This window comes from Acanthopagrus latus, chromosome 15 (assembly GCF_904848185.1).
Source record: "Acanthopagrus latus isolate v.2019 chromosome 15, fAcaLat1.1, whole genome shotgun sequence".
Lineage (NCBI taxonomy): Eukaryota > Metazoa > Chordata > Actinopteri > Spariformes > Sparidae > Acanthopagrus > Acanthopagrus latus.
The window spans coordinates 16066057-16083389 of NC_051053.1; the positions used below are offsets into that span (position 1 = coordinate 16066057).

A 17333-nucleotide genomic window follows, 5' to 3' on the forward strand; every position below is an offset into this window, starting at 1 on the left:
TGATAGAGTAATGTGTCTGTATGCGTATGTGTGCCTCATCTTCTTGCTGTCTGATTGCACTCATTACTGCTCATGTGTTTTTAGCTCTGTAATCCAATTTGGTGAGAGGCATCGGTGCATGCACGTAGACACACACACACACACACACGCACACACACACACACTCAGAGAGGATCCTGCGCCTTGGTGTCTCTGGAACCCACTATGTTGAAGTTTCCCTCTAGGCCCAGCTGGCAGAAGTTACAGCGGGGCAACAATGTGCCTGCAGGACGGGCCAGGACGGGTATGGGACGGGGGCCCCACGGCCCCTGCTGAAAGGCTCCTATTGTCCGGCCCCACCTCCATCAGGGACCATTAATTATGGGCCGTGGAGCACGGCTCTGAGTCAGAAAAAGTCCAACCTCCAATCGCCCCCTCCAAATTCCCCTCCTCTCCCCGTTACAGCATAAACACACTGATGGGGCTTAGGAGAACCAGCTCCTCCTCCCCTCTACCCCTCTACCCCTTCTCCCATCGCTGCTGGGTCTGTTAATGAAGCCAAGCTGAGCACTGAGCAGTTCAGCTCTTGATGATTTTTTTTGCAATAATTAACAGTTGAGCACTGCTGGGGATGAAGAGAAAAGGAAAAAGGGGGCAATGTCCACAAAGGTGCTTTCTTCCCATTACTCCTTTATTTCACTTTCACCAGGGGATTTGAGCTCTTGGCAGCTTTTGTGCGATTCTCCCCCGTTCATTGTGAATACCTTAATCTGTTCCTCCTGGTTCAACTTGTTAAAGATGAGTTGCAACAGACAGCTGATGATGGATGTGATAAGAAAAGGCAAAGACAAGCATGCCTCTTCATGTGAACGTTTCAGGGCCCTAAGGGCTGGTGTGTGCACAAAACAAAGTTTGTGCGACATGGTATGCAACCAGATCTGAAGGCAAAGTGTTTATGGCTGCTCCAGATTACCACACTTGGAGAGTGAACTTGAGAGAAAAGTTTACATCCCCACAAGCACTATACGGCCAACACGCGTATGCATCCAAATGTACGTATATGTAATTGGAAATAGTAACCACATGAACCGCATGACAAATATGTTATATAACAAAAGGACTAATGAAAAAACAAGCGCGTTCACAAGAACAACAGTATCAAACACAAAATGAGTTAAATAAAGGGCAAATTATATGCGATTATGTAATAAAACCAAAATGACATCATCTGGTTTCATTATTACACTGCACTGTTCGATCGACCCTGGGGCATTACATTGCACATCCCTCAGAAATGTGACGCCACCCAAGAGTGGTTACTCAACACAGAACTACGTTTTGATTTGGACAGTAACCTGTGGTCCAACTGTAGCCAACAAACCCCCACACTCCCCCCGGGGTCCGGCCCCTGGAGTTTGATTCATTTATTCGAAGCGACTTTAACACATTCACTTCATATAAAAAACGTTGTGTAATGTAACACATGAGGGCTCGATCACGGCAAATGAAACACTTTGAAAGAGACAGCGGATTTCCAAGAAGGGATCTGAATGAATTGGTTTGGGCAGGATGTGTAGAGCTGGGAGCCAAACGTGTATCACAGTCGACCATATGGCCCTCCGTGAAAAATCACGACTCCGTTCTGACAATTTATGAGGCCACCGTGTCGTATTTACAGATATGAGTTTTAAGCCTGTAGTGTTTTGTTCGAGGGCCTGGAGTCAGTCGCAGTTCAAACCTAATTATTATGTAAGAGAGCAAATTTCTGCATCTAGTTCTACCACAGAAAATGGCTCTCACACAGACAGGTTGTTAATACACTGGCCAAAAATTAAAGAACAATGTTTTTTTATTGATACTTGAGTTTGATTTGTTCAAACGAGTCTGCATGGGTTTGTACGGCTGCCAGAAATAGCCACATGCTTGCACTTGAAAGTTGTACTCGTAAAGTCTTACCACACTACCTTCCAGTTATATATCAGAGAGCTTATTAAAACAGTGTTACAAAATCACTTGTGACTATGCTAAGCTTGTTCGATACAACAATTTGTAGCAATTTACCCATTTTAATCACTCATTTACTGGCCATGTGTGAGCGGATTGTAACATGACAAGAAAAAAAAAACTTTCCACATCTGCCGCGGTTGCCTTTAAAAGCTTGTGGACGATTTGTTGTTTAATGCTGCTGGACTGTGGATTTTCCGTGAAAATCCAATGGATGTGACTCTCATGTACGTTCTCATGTGCCTCGTTTCGGTGCCTCTCTCATCTCTGCTAACAGAGAGCAACAATAGCTAACGTTAGCTTAGAAATGGTGTGCACACAAACTAGCAGTAGCCCAGACCGGACAAACCAAATACTGGCTCTGAGGAGGGGCTCATATTTTCTGCGGTAGTCGTAGGGGGAGGGGGCAGACGAGGGGTATTCAGTTGGCTGCAATCTGCAACCTAATAGTTTGTCATTGGGAGCCTATTTCAGTTGGCAGTGACAACGAAACCCCTGTGCTAGCACCTACATGCTAAATAATGCTTTAGCTGCTACAACACCAATCTGGTTGCTAGCGGTACCAACTTGCATAGACAAGCCAGCAGCTGTAACTTTTTCTGTTGCTGGGATTTAGACATTTTAATGCCAGTGCTCACCTCCCCACTTGCAAAACTAGTTTCCCCTCATGACTATTTTGCAGCGACAGGCATTGCTGCTTCTTCAGTTTAGCAATTGATTGGCTTGAAAAGCAAACAATCTAAAGTGTTTGTAACCCCCTATACCAGAATGAGAAAGGTGTAGCCAGACCTTTCTAAACAGAGATAGATAGATGTTGCTACCCTCCATAACTTACAGTACTACAGTTAGCATTAGCATTTGTCTTAACCAGCTAAGACATTCCTCAAGTTTCAGTGGCGCAGCGTTATTCAATGACTCGCTGATTTTAAACTAGCTCATTAAAATCTTATAAAAGGCTACACAGACTTAGTGATGGATTCACAGATCACTCCATGGCTCAACCTTGAGCTGAAAGAAAGTGGGACAAAAATGAGAAATATGTTTATGTGATAGCTGGACAGTATGGGGAGAGGTGTGTTGCCATATTTATATATAGGAATAGTACGTGTTGGGGTGTTTAGACAAGAGGAATGGAGGGAGCAGGAGAGGAGGGAATTTGTGTTGATATACAGAATAAACCAGGGAGCAGGCAGAAACAGAGAGAGAAGCTGAGGTCGGCCTCTGATGGTCACACACACTCATACATACCTCAGAGAGAGAGAAAAAAAACTGAGAGGAAAAGCTGTTTCTCCCTCGCTTTTTCCTCACTTATGACACTCCTCCTCTCTTCTTCTTCTCTTCTCCTCCCTCGGTCTGACCCTCGTCTCTCTTTTTTCCCCCCTGAGAGAAGGTTACATAACATATTTCCAGCCCTCAACACACACACACGCACACACACATGCACACACACACACACACACACACACACACACACACTCTAGCTACACTTCATCAGTTCCTGCCCCTCATCCACACCACTAACTCTTCTTGCACACACACACACACACACACACACACACACACACACACACACACACTTGTCAGCTGTGAAATATTTCTCCCCCAGATCTCCTCCTCTGGACACTGAACAGACTCTCGAATGCTTCGAGAACCTTCTCATGCCCTGATTCTTCTCTCTCTCTTTCGACATTCTCTCCCTCGCTCTCTCCCCACACCCTCCCCCCTTTTCTCCCCTTTCATCTCTCAAACAAACACCCCGTTGCATTAATCAGAGGTTTTTTTTCCCTCCCCTGACAATGGCTCTGTTTTACATCACTGATTGGGGATGTGACCCCCCCTTTGCGCACACACACACACACACACACACACACACACACACACACACACACTCTCTCACCCCACCTCTTCCTCGCTCTCTTCGCTCACTGTGTTTCCCATAATGCAGCAGTCACAGGAAAAAAAAAGACCCACGGCTTGGAGAAGGGGTCGCAGGGTGGGGTGCAAAGGGTTGACACCAAGGTCAGCCGTGTCAGATCTGGGCCCGAGGGTGGGAGTGTGGGTGGTTTTCAAGGGCTGGGGGGGGGACAGACAATAGGCCTCTCTGACACCCAAAGAGAAAAGATGCACAGTGCAGAGGCCGGATATCAATGACCAGTTTGACACAGTGTTTTGTGGGCTCCGCTGTATCCCGTTGGGGGGGGGGGGGTCTTTTTGTGGTTGACAAGTACAAGTGTATTCAAGTATGATGTGCTGTGCTGGGAGAGGTTTAGGACATTAGCATATTAGCATACACATTAATGTTCAAGATGTTTCATGCTGCAGTACAACATAATATGTGACATTATACATGTTTAAAAATAAAACAGAGGCTGTATGACATTAAACAAAGATTTGAAATGTCAAGACTTGGAAGGAAAAGTTAAAATGAATTTTAAATTTCCTCAAAGCCTGCAGGTGACGCACAGAGTATTTACAGCTCACTGTTTTTTTTTTTGGTTTTAGGGTTCAGTCTCACTGCTCCCAAAAAGTTCAAAAACATTCACTGTACACTAAGGTTAGAGACCACCTGGTGAACATGGTCCTGCAGTTCGTAATGAAAAGAGTCAGATATTTATCTCGAGACTAAAACATTCATCAGGTGGTCAGACACTCCAGTGTTGCTCTGCTGCATGTGTAAATGGGAAACTGATTGCCGAGATGTTCCCTGTCAAAACATCGACTTTTAGCTTGTTGTGTTGCCCCCTATGTGGCTGAAAGTCCAATTTTAAATGAAAGGTAGTGTAATACTGTACAAACAATCACAGTTTGTTATGACTCCGGCCCTATCTTATGATACCTATTAGTAATAACGACAATGTACTCACCATGTTAATTGAGAGATCTGAGGTAGAAAATTGAAAGTCACTCTGAGGTTGAACAAACACATTTAAAAAACGAAGATAAATGTTATGGTCCGTTGTAAACCTCCATCACAGTTTATAGACCAGCTTCATTGTTCGTCTCATTACAACATTTTGGGTAACTCGCTTTCAGTTTTGCTTCCAATTTAGCAAAACTGTTGGCTCCTTCGTGACCTGCCCGATCGTCTGACCACTTGTTTTTTTTGGACCCTGTCACTGTGATCCCAGATGTCAGCAATTATCTTGGTGAGCACGATGTTATCATAACCACAAGAAATGATGGCTGAAACCGCAAAAAACTCCAGAGCAGTGTTGCAATAAACCAGAATTATCACCTTTAAAAACTGCTTTAGGAATAAGAACATTTGAATTGCATGTTTCCCGAGAATTAAGGTGGATGGGGATCCGAATCACCAAGGAAAATGAACATGCAGTTATCCGGGTGTTTGTTTTTTCCACTCCAACAATGGAAAACGTAACTATTGTCGTTAAACTCACTGCGGCAGAGCTGGAGAGTCTCACACGCAACACAAAAAGCCGGATAGAAAAAGCACGACACGCAACGCAAAATTACATAGTATATCACTATTAATTTAAAGTCAGTAAGTCGGCACACTTGTTGTCTGCCTGTTATTATCTGGCGGTGAGAAATAATATGGGGTTAACTGTAATTTTCGGGCCCCAGCTGTCACACTAAACTTTATGTAAAATCGGGGGGATTTACACTTTAATCCAGGGCGTCATTGGCGAGTTATTGAATTTAATTATGAAATAATATTTTGGTTACATCATGTTGCATTATTGTTTACTGGCATCAATATCAAGGAACATATGTGTGTGTGTGTGTGTGTGTGTGTGTGTGTGTATGGCCATGCATAGCGTGCCTGTGTGTCCATGTGTGCTACCACCCTTCGTAAGTTTTTCCCATGCCTCATCCTTTGCTGATCATCATGAGTTGAGCTAAACCTTTTAAAAACCGCAGTGAAGTAAAGCTGTGCTGGCTTTGTTAGGTGTTAGGCTGAGTCCACCACAGTCTGGGTGGCAGACGGAGGGCTGAGACTGACTCAGCTGAGAGCCTTGTGACTTGTGCAGTGTGCCCAGGCTCGGACGGCTTCAAGTCTCATCAACACGTCTGATTGAGAAGCAGAATAGGGTGGGTGGTGGAGGGGGTTGGGCGGGTTGCAGACTGGCACAGCGCTCACACAGACTTGGAGCGGGTCTCTGGATCAGGGGCAAACTTCCTTTAACCAGGGTTGGTGGTGGTGGCGGTGGTGATGATGATGGGGGGGTAGGGATGAGAGCTGGGCTGTTTTGGGATGCAGCTTCATAGCAGGGACTTTTGTTTGCAGTGGTGTTTGGGGGGGGGGGCGCGCAGCGGTGAGGGATTGAGGAGCTAGCAAGAGAAGGTGAAGGGGCTCAGTGGGTATCATATTTTGCATCTCTAAAAGCCAGCTCTGACAAAAAGAGAAGCGTCCGTTCCCCTGCCTGACCCAATAATGCACGGCAGGACCCAAACGGGGGCGCCATGCTAATGAGCGCATGCGATTAGCGAGACATAGTGAGCAAGCAATGGCGAGAATTGGCGGGGGGGTGCGGGCATCTATTGGCTCCTAATGAGTAGTGAAGGGCCCCCCTTTTCCCAGCAGTGGCCCCCGTGGGCTGGTTTTTTTGAGGGGTCATTTCGGGCTGTGCTGCAGATTAATGATGGGCCACATACCAGCAGATAGAGAGGGATGGGGGGGGCAGTGTGGTGCTGGTGGTGGTGGGGAGGGTTAACTAAGACAAAAGTAAAGCTGTGGAAAAATGCTAATTCACCATTGGCTCGGCAAAGGCAGTTGGGGGGGGCGACGACAAAGAGGCAGGGGGTGGAGGTGGAACGAAAGGCAAGAGTGTAGCGTGCAAGAGATATTTTGGGAAGGGGGCTTAGGGTATGTGTGTGTGTGTGTGTGTGTGTGGGTGTACATGTGTGTTAGAGTGTGGGCATGGCTGAGCGACGGAAACAAAGGCAGCGAGCGAGGCCCTCGGACTGTAGGGCCTCCAGCACGGAGAAACTCAACCCCCTGTTGCATGCTGCTCTGATTTAAAGTCTGAAAGCTTCTGATAGAAATAAGCCAGAGACCGTTGGACAGTGACATAAACACTCCGACAGCTCTGAGTCGCCTCTAAAAGGTCCAATATGTCAGTGCAGCACAGGGCCCCATGTTGAAACTCTGGCTCTGCACCACTGGCTTCACTTTAACAGTGATTTATTATCGGAGCTGAGGGTTGAGCAATCTGAAAATGCATTATAATGACCGCCATGAGAGGATAGGATTATAGGTTTTGCATGTGCACAGAGACCAATAAACATAATGTTTGTTCACAAAGCAAACAGAGCAGTAGTGATGATTGATTTAAAAAAGTGTAATGTGTTACAGCATTGCAGAACTAAAGAGATAAAAACACATGCTCGACCCGAAAGTTTCCTCTCCAGGATATATCCCGTCTCAAAGATGAAACCCACAGCAAGTTTAAGATTCTGGTCTGGAAGTGGAAGGATGCAGGAAAAGCCGCGTGCCTCTTTGTTTCTACGATTAGCAACGATCTTGTTTATCTTGTCTTTAAATCTCGGTGTGTTCCTCTCCAGCCAGTGTGCTTTGAGGGGATGTGGGATAGGAAGACATCGGCTCGGTGGTGGTGCAGGCCAACAGCTCAATCATCCTTAAGGAGCCACACACAGTTGGTGAGACCGCAGACTATGATGTTTCATATTTTGAGAGGGCGATGCCAGGTCCTGGCCCGAGACCCAAAGATGTGATCGCTGACAGTGAGGTGGACTGGTGCAAAGGCATACAAGAGAATCTGACAAGAAATGGCCTGAATAACATGAGGGAAATCTACCACTTGCAGTAACATTGTTCAGTATTGCAGGATTGATTTTTGAGTCTCTTTCGTAACTCGTCCAATACCGACAGTTTGGGATTATAGGTCGGATCAGCCACCACCCCAAAGCCTCAGGAGGGGAGTGAGTTGGGAAGTTGGGAATGAGACTTAAAAATAATAAAGCACTCCTACAAATCTGACCTTTAAATCAACAAGAATTACATTGACGAGAAATGATTTGCTAGCTGTGTGATATTTAAGATGGGTCAGTAAACTTTCACATTAAAGGGAACTTTATGTGATTTTAGTATAAAATGTTGTGTTTTATGAAGTGCTGAAAATTAAACCCTGTTTTTTTTTTTCTTTGCTCGCCTCTTACTAACTCTGACATCATGCAGCGTGAGTCCTAACAGACACCCATATAGCCGGAGGAATAGAAGGTGGTCTTGCATTCCTGCTGCTTTCAGGTGGTTCCAGTGTGGTTTCTGTTGACCCACTTTCCCTCCTGTCTGCCGGCTGGATAACGCTGCGGTTTAGCAGCGGCAAGAGTTCACACCCTGGGAATAGCTGGCGGCCATGGAGGGAGGGATGGTGGAAGAGCGGACTACTGTAAGAGTGTGATTAATGAGCGAGTGTTATGGCAGCACCACAGAGAACAAAGGGACTAATCTACAGCACATGGAGAGTGGAAAACAGTGCACATACCACAGGGTGGATCTAAAAACTCGCCCACGTCTGCTGCTTAGTAATAGAGCTGAGAACACCGGCCGTGGACTTACTGAAGGTGAATGCTCGTCCACTGATGTTGTGTTACATAATGTGTGCTGCACCCAACGCTCCTACAGTTCAGACTGTTAGGAAGGTGGCATTTATTTAAGAATTTCCACACCGAAAATAACTGAATAATGTGTGTATGCAGGTGTGTGTGTGATTAATGTGCGAGGGTGATGGCATGGTTAATCTGCTGGGCTCAGGCTTCAGGCTTCTATCCCCTCTCCTGTGTGTGACAGGTGTTAGTGTGTGTGTGTGTGTGTGTGTGTGTGTGTGTGTGTGTGTGTGTGTGTGTGTGTGTGCGCCTCCACAGAGAAAAGGCAGGCTCAGTCACTCACCTCTCCCATAAATCACACAGTAGGGCTAATTGATTCGGCTCTGGTTCTTACGCTGCTTCCCCACCAAATCCTTAAAGAGGCGTCCAGGCGGCCTTTTAACAGAGTGTTGGGTTCTGTTGTGCAAACCTCCATAAATTGCTCATGTTCTCTTCAAAAGACCCGGCGGCTGATTCATGACCCATGGACACCAGCTCGAGAAGCCATCGACAGGCCGCTTAGCTTTGAAACCCCTGGTGCTCAGGGCTGACGTCGACCCCATTCTCCTTTGTGTTCGCTCAACCTGTTTATTTTAAGATAAATAAACATTTGAATCCTTTGACTTCTCTCTACGCAGAGAGCATTCATTCTGTTCACAGGTGTATTAGACTTTTGTAAATTGGATGAAAAAATGTGAATGCAAAAGTATGTGCAGGTCTGTACCAGTGATCGTAATCACAGATGTCAGTACGCATGGCTTCCCAGCCAATCAGAGCTCATTTACCAAATATACGATTTATCTCGAATTAGACTTGAGACTTAAGTGTTTGAAGAGAAGGCGTACATGAGGAACCAGGGGTGTACACGTTACAAGACGTCAGTTTTTATCAGACAGGGAGGATCTAATGGAAGATGCTATCAGATTACATTCAGATTACATTATGGGAAGTGTTCGATCGAGGGTTTGAGGCATTTCCTCATGCATGGAACGACAAGTTAGGATATCTCTGCTAGTGCTGCTTTACTTTTGGCCATTCTTATTTTAACCTGTTGCTCACAAGAATAATGCCAGATGGTTTGTGTAGCCCTTTAAAAGCACTGAATTATTTTATTTTACCTCCTTTGGGACCAAATGAAAGCCAGTTGTTCACTTTCAGTTCTGTACAGCATTAAAATCTCTAAGCAGATCTGTGAAACACTAATGCGGTTTAAAAGTTGAGTGTGTCAGCTTTAGTGGAATCTGGTTGTGAGGTTGCAGATTGGAACAAACTGAGTACCCCTCGTCCCATCCTCTCGCAGGGCTCTCTAAAACACAAAAGAACCCTTCTGGAGTCAGTTTTTGGTTTGTTCGTTCTGGGCTATTGTAGAAACAAGGCAGTGTATAACCCTCACATATAAAGGATCATGCTCCGTCACAAAATGCAATGATCCTCAGTTAAAGGTGATTATACACAAATGAAAGATGATGATAAATATTATATTCCACGTCTACCGATTGATTCCCCTGTATCCTCCACACTGGACTGGACAGTTTGACAACAACGAAGATCAGTGCAGACCTGATGTCCACAGTAGTGGATCGAAGTTTCCAGAGTATGCTGGTTCCATTGAGTTCACTAATGAATGGAAACTATTTCTGCCTGGAATGGCAAAGAAAACATTTCTTAAAGTCAAGACATGGTTACAAACTGGCTGTGATGTGAAGTACGTGATTTCTAGGCTAAAACTCGCCAGGGTGCTAGCATGGTCCTTTAAGACCGTATCTTCAGTTCTGTATCAATGTAGAGATTTACTGTCAGGTTTCTCTGGCTGGCTGTTTGTCTATCTCTCTTGTGGCAAGTTGTGTTTTGTCTGTGGGTCCAGTTGGAAGCAATCTGCAGGCTGGCAGGGAATGAAAGAGCTCCCTGGTTCATCCCTGATGCTCCCCAGCCGCCGTCCGGCCGACTCTCTCCACGGGCCTCCGTCTCCAGCCCTCCCTGGTGGGCTAAGACCTGCTCAAGGTCCCCTCTGTGATGTGGGCTGCTTAATAAAAGCCAACGCTAGCTGGATTCCCAGGCCCAGTTTCCCCCTGAGTCTTTATCTTTCACGGCGTTGGCTGAGGGTGAGGGCTGCCAGAGAATTAGGTTTCACTCTGCTCACACAGACTGTCTCGCTCTTTGCCTCTGCTTGGCTGGGGCAGGACTACGGGTGGAAGGAGCTGAAGCGGCTAGAGGAGTGTGTGTGTCTGTAGTTGTGTTTCCAAACCTGCGTTTTAATTGTTAATCAAGAGTGGCTGATTGGAACCAATTTCAGTCTACCTTAAAAAAGTACTAAATGTACTGATAGTTAAGGAGTCTTTGTATTTTCCCGGCCAGTGTTTTCTCTCTCAAACTGAGGCAGAATGATAAAATGTGCAGCAACCGCAAGTTTACACTAAAACGATCTGTAACTTTAAACGATACCCACTTGATTTATCGAACTCAGACTGCTGAATCCTCAGATATGCTCCAGTTGAGCTCTAGAATTCATTTTTGCACAGAGCAAAGCTGCAGGTTTGTCCCCCATCTCTCACACTGTAGCTGATCTAGGTGCCAATCGTTTCATGGCCAGTAGGAATGATTCAAGCAACCTGCAGCTTGTCATCCTACAAAAAATTCCAGTCCATCCATTATCCTGACTTGGGGTGGATGTTTTATACCAGCATGAGTTGGAAACATTGTGGAAGACATTAAGTCACAAAGCAATTTCAGGAGTGATTTTAAATCATCCGGAGCTTTTTGTGGAGGAAGAATGAAATGTGAAAAAAAATCTACTGCAAGACAGTAGAGTCAACAGAGACGTCTTCATCCTAAGTCAACGTGGATATGAAGCTCTGACATTGCTCAGATAATGTGAGTCTGAACACTTGCAAACCCAATAGAGTGCTGTAGGGCTGATTCGTTTTTGAAGGCTGACACGGAAATTAGCATCGCCCTCCTTCCCTCGGTGAGAAAACACAAGTTTCTCATACTTACGTGATTTGTTCAGCAAGATAATCTTAATCTTCACAGATGAACACCACTTTTATGCTTATGTGGGCGTAAATGAAATCGCTACAAGTAAGTTAATGTAAGGTTATAAACATATTACGTTGCCTTTGCGTGACTTAAATGATACCAACACTTAGCATCTTACCACACTTTAATATGATATTATTAATCCACAGGTTGTAAAGTTAAAGTTAGAGTAGTTTGTAACTAAAGTCAGCCTGTCTAGACGGTTTAGTGAGCAGACGAATCACAGCATAATGACATCTATTGTCCCCGACAGCATCTGTAGTCTCATTTAGCCATTTGTTAGCAACTACCGTTTTTAAGGCATGTAAGCGCTTCATAATGAAATTGTGGGAACCTGTGGTGGTGGTGACAGTTTATGAACCCTGAAAATACCTAATGACATAGAATACTCATCAGCCTTGGCTGTATGTTTAGTGATTATTAGCAAATGTTAGCATGTTAACCAACATATACCAAACTAAACATTAGCATAGTAGGATTGTTAATGTGGCTATGTTCGAGTGATGATGTTAACATGCAGCTTTTCTCCAGTAAATGTGCAAGGTCGGGGGAAGGTAGAGGTTACGGCAAATAAACAAGGGTTAGAGAAGAAAAACCCTTCTTTATGGTTGGGAAACATCTATGGTTCAGTTTCAAAACAAGCAAGCATTAATTGCAGGTCTGTAATGGGACATGAAGTCTGGCCGCCGGCGTGACCATCGGATAAATGAACCTCTATCCGCCAGTGAAACTCTATCCCCCTTACTATCCTGGACTCTACAACGAGCGCTTTTGGCACATTACCACCTGCATCAGTACTGACCGCTGGAAGTCAGTGGTTACAGTAAGTGTGTAAATCATCTAAAAATGAATAAAGTTCCTACACTGTGCTGGTTAGAACAATATCAACAGATACTAACTGATGTTTCGTCCAGTTTCACTTGCATCGTGAACGTGTAATATCTGAACCCAGTTTTGGAATGTATGTAGTTTATGGTTGATATTGTATGTATGTATATATATATATATATATATATATATATATATATATATATATATGTATATATGTATATATGTATATATGTATATATGTATATATATATATATATATTTTATATATTTATATATTTGAGATTTGAAGTGTAGTAATGTACATGCTTGTGTTTACATCAACCCAACAGCTGCTCTAAGTGCTCCCTGCTGCACTGCCGAAACAGGAACAGCCTTATATAACACGCTACACACAAAGATTAACATGCAGTTAGTGAGTTAATCTATTGCACAAACACACACAGAAACAGGTGTGCACACAAACATACACGCAAACCTACACTGAGGACTGAGTGGAGTTGGAACAGACACGTGCTTTTGGGAAAAATGTACACACGTACACATGTTAAAATAAGGGCACACAAACAAGTCTATGCTGAAACGCAGAGCAGAATTTATATCATGGTCAGTCTGCCGTATACAAAAACATGGATGCCACACACACACACACACACACACACACACACACACACACACACACACACACACACACAAACATTCCCCAACAGAGTTCACCCAGTCATTCCATCCTTGCAGCAGTGAAGCTGTTTTTCCATCACTGGGCTCTTTGCGTGACACCGCGGTCCAAACAGCAGTGAAATATTACATGGGCCCGGGTTATTAAAACTGTTATTAGCACGGCCAATTGGGGCTAAACAGGACCTGACTGTCACCCTAATGACAGGGTGGCTGAGGGCCGCGAGAAGGGGGAGGGGGGCTGCTCAAACCTCTGACCATCATCGACCAAACAGCCCCAGTGGATTCCACACCACTAACATCCATCCACCAGCATCCACCCCTCGTAACTCGGTGAGCCCACTGCTGCATGAGACAAATAAAACTGCGGCACTGACACACAAAGCCATACAGACATGCAGACAGATAGGAAAACAAGTACAGGGGCCTTAACACAAATGAATACTGACATGTAGATGCACAAACATGCATATAAAGACATATAAACATGCATTTGCAGATAGAGACTAAGGGCAGTGTCGCCCCGAGGTGCTTCCACTCATTAATTAGGAGTCAGTCTCCCCAACCTGCACACAGGTGATCTCAGTCTGCTGCAATCAGTCCAAAACGGATTTTGAAATTCAGCAAAAGACAAATCAAGATGGGAAGTTTTAAAAAACGGGACTGCTACAGTATTAACCAGTGGTGGAGAGTAGATACTTGAATACAATTATTTGGTACGTAATGTTTATCTTTATTCTTTTGATCCACTACATTTTAGAAATAAACTGCTAGGAGCATTAGATTAATGTGGCAGCTGTCTGTCAGATAAAGTCTTGTATGGAAACAATAATATAACAGTCTCCAATCTGATGCAGCTGTTTATATGAGATAAGCTGTATTGATTCCGTGCAAGTAAAAATGTGCTAAGTAGCAATAAGCAGTTGCAATAATTAAATGTATACTTTATTTCAACATAAACACAATTGAACATATGGAATGATTGATGGATTAATTGTTAATTTTTACATTTTGGTGTCCCTCTTACTACAAATAACAGAAAGAAAAGGATCTGAATTGCTTTTCTGCCACTGTACATGTTCAAACCTGATCAAACCTGACAAACTAAAGACTAATTTCACATAGCTGTGGGCTAGCGGTTAAGATCCTTCATACACAGACCGTATGAAACATGGAGATTTTGGAGATTTTGATGGGGCTGTGTGGGGATTGACTCCGTTTCCGAGCCAGCCTCAAGAGGCCATTGGAGGACCTGCAGAGTCTGGCATCACTGCGTCTCCACTGTCACTCTCAAACAAAGGCAAGATGCCAAAACAGAAAAAAAAAGCTTTAAAAAAGAATTTGCTAACACATTTTTGGAGTGCTTCAGATCTCTGTCTTGTCCACATGATTACTATTTTAGCCAGAGAGCAGCCAACCCTACAATCTCTAACGTTCTCTAATGTTTTTCCACCAGTATATGCTTTATAATAATAATCATATAAAAAACTTCCAAAACCAACAACATGTATTTACACAAATCATTCAAAAGCCAATAAGCACATATCAAATGTCTGTTTCCCTCTACTCAGCCCTATATTCCCCCGTCTCACCCACAGTCTCACCCACCTCTGTTTCCCCCTTTTTCTCCTCGCAGTCTGAGCCCTGCAATAAACCGACCCAGTATCAGCCAGCACACAGAAGACACACATAAAGCACGACACATAGCTGCAGCCCAGCGGTGGGCGAAGCTGACCAACTCGTGGGGTTCAGCTGGAGCCAGAGAGACCACTGTGGTTATCATTATGTCTTAGTATCCAAAACAGAGACATGCTATCCCCCCCACCGACCCCTCCCCTCTCAGCCTCCATCACCCGGCGAAATCCATCAAATATCCAAACACACAATGGACATCTAAACTCCACACACCCTCAAACGTTCTAGTTCATTTAATTGGCTTGAAGCTTAAATTAAAAAAATAATAAATCACATTTTCTTTTGCGCTTTCAGTCGGACATACAGTAGGAAGCAGTGGAATCCGTAAATACTTACAACTGGTGAGAACAAGAGGCCAAAAGGACACGACACAACTGAAACATCACTTTTTAACCATCCTAGTGATTTCCACCATTATTCTGTCAGCCCGTCTGACCAGATATTTATGAATGATTATGATTACAAATGTCAAACAGTAAAATTTGACTGTAACAGCATGACATTTGACACGTTTCAGTCCCAATGTTAAGACTACTTTCATATGTCCAGTGATGGACGAGACATTCTAATGTTCACTTTAAGTAAATGTTGTGATTTCCAGCTGTATAAAGATTTCATTACAAGTAAAAGTAAGTGAGAGAACAAAATTGTTTCCTTTTGGGATAAAGGCTTAGTAACGTGTGTAACATTCCTTGTGTAAAAAATGTTAAATATTTTGTTGTGGTATGTAAATATATTTATATAACTTGTTTGCTGTTCCAAGGAGTCATATTTTCTCTACCCACTCTAGTTGCTGTAACATCAGGGAAAACACAGGAAACACAAGATTACACGTCAGAGAGTGACTCTTGTACAATACAAGCTATTGTTTGTTTTCCTCATGATGGAGCAGCCAAACAGGTACTCAGCTTATCTAATGATAAGTTAACAAGTTAACTGTGGCGATTTTAATTAGAATGAAATGACATCATGTGAATAAACAGAAAATCAACAAGAATTGAATTCATTACCTCCGTAAATATGATTTTATGCTCACTCAAATATGGATTTTAACAAAAGTTTGTGGTTGTTGCTATCCAGCTAAGATGATCATATGTGTTGCATGTAAAATGTTATCCGGCAGAGTCACTTCTGATGTAAATGTTGTGAAGTAAAAAGGGCAATATTTTTCCAAAATGTAGTAGAGCCAAGTTATAAAGAGCATTTAGAGTTAAATTCAAAACTTATGATGGATTATACATGTGTAAATGTAACTTAAAATGAATTTATTACACTGTTATTAAAACTGAACAACTAAATGTTAATAAGTAAATTTAACATTTAATTCAGTCAAATCATGTCAGAATTCTGCAGTAATCAAGGCTGAACGCATAGAGTGTGAATTATTGACAAAAGCACAATCAAAAATGAATAAACTGGCCATCCATTTACAAAAGTTAACTCTTTACAGCCTCATTCCCTATAAACAACTATAGAGCGCAACAAAACATGATGGACACATCATCAATATATCAACATGCAAGGAGGGTTTATAACCAAGTATGATATCTTATTGGAGCTATAGCTTACAGCTTATATGTAGTGGTTTATATTGTTATTAATGTTGTAAAACTTACTTTATGGGAACTTCTACCCCAGTTATACAATTACATTATTATTAATAACTTAAATTGAACTACTCAGAATGATCAGAGCCATGTTCCTGTTTACCTTTAAAGTTAATAAAAAGTAAAGTAAACTAGTAAATATTAAAAGGTGGACCAACGTGTATGCGTCCACATTCAACCATCCATTCATCCATTGATTTGTCCAAACATGCAAAGGGAAGGACAGACAGACTATTTCCACCTCAGGCTCAACACATGGAGCAAGTTTGAACCAACAAACAAGAAGTCTGCTCTGTGAAATACGAGTCCAAAAACAAAGCTCTCCCTTCAGTGAAACCCCCAACCCAGCACAAACACACACAAACACACACACACCTCAGCTTTAACCAACCCCCCCCCCCCCCCCCACCGGCCCATGACACACTCGTTCTCTCGAGACCCTTCACCTTCTCCACTTCCAACAGTTAATCACAAACATGGGGTTGGGAGGGAGGGGGTTGAGTTGGAGGTGAGGCCAGGGCAGCGGTGAGTTGTGGCCCTTTCGGACAGTCAGCACAGACAGAGCTGGTGAATGTGTGTGTGCACGTGTGCGGAGATCTCCTCCAATATTTACCCACAATCCTCTGCCTCCTCTGTGTTTCTTCGGCCTCAGTAATGGTGGCTGTCACGGACAATCGCTTGAGTCGCCCGCTGATTTACTCCAGGTGGCGCTTTGGCTATTGTCCAGCCCAAGGAGCGGCCCTGACCCTTGACCCCTGACCCTCCAGGGTCTGCCCTGTGCCCTAACAGAGGACAGGCTGGAGTTGTTGCTGAGGGGAGAGGCGACATGGGGATTAGACCAGACAGAGAGATTTGTGTGTGGAAACGGATCTTTCCATAACTCCAGAGCCCCGACCTCACGACTCACTACCACTTCTGATTTACATCGTCTAACCAGTG

The 17333-nt window shown here is 43.8% G+C and overlaps 1 long non-coding RNA gene across 1 annotated transcript in view; it reads left to right on the forward strand.

Annotated features, from left to right (window-relative positions):
* The window catches only part of LOC119033959, a 42335-nt gene extending 25588 nt beyond the window's left edge, over nt 1–16747 (forward strand). Inside the window, exons 2-3 of the long non-coding RNA XR_005079437.1 lie at nt 12245–12409; nt 15082–16747. This is a non-coding gene — a long non-coding RNA (uncharacterized LOC119033959). The remainder of the gene's footprint in view (nt 1–12244; nt 12410–15081) is intronic.
* Nucleotides 16748–17333: the final 586 nt, after the last annotated feature.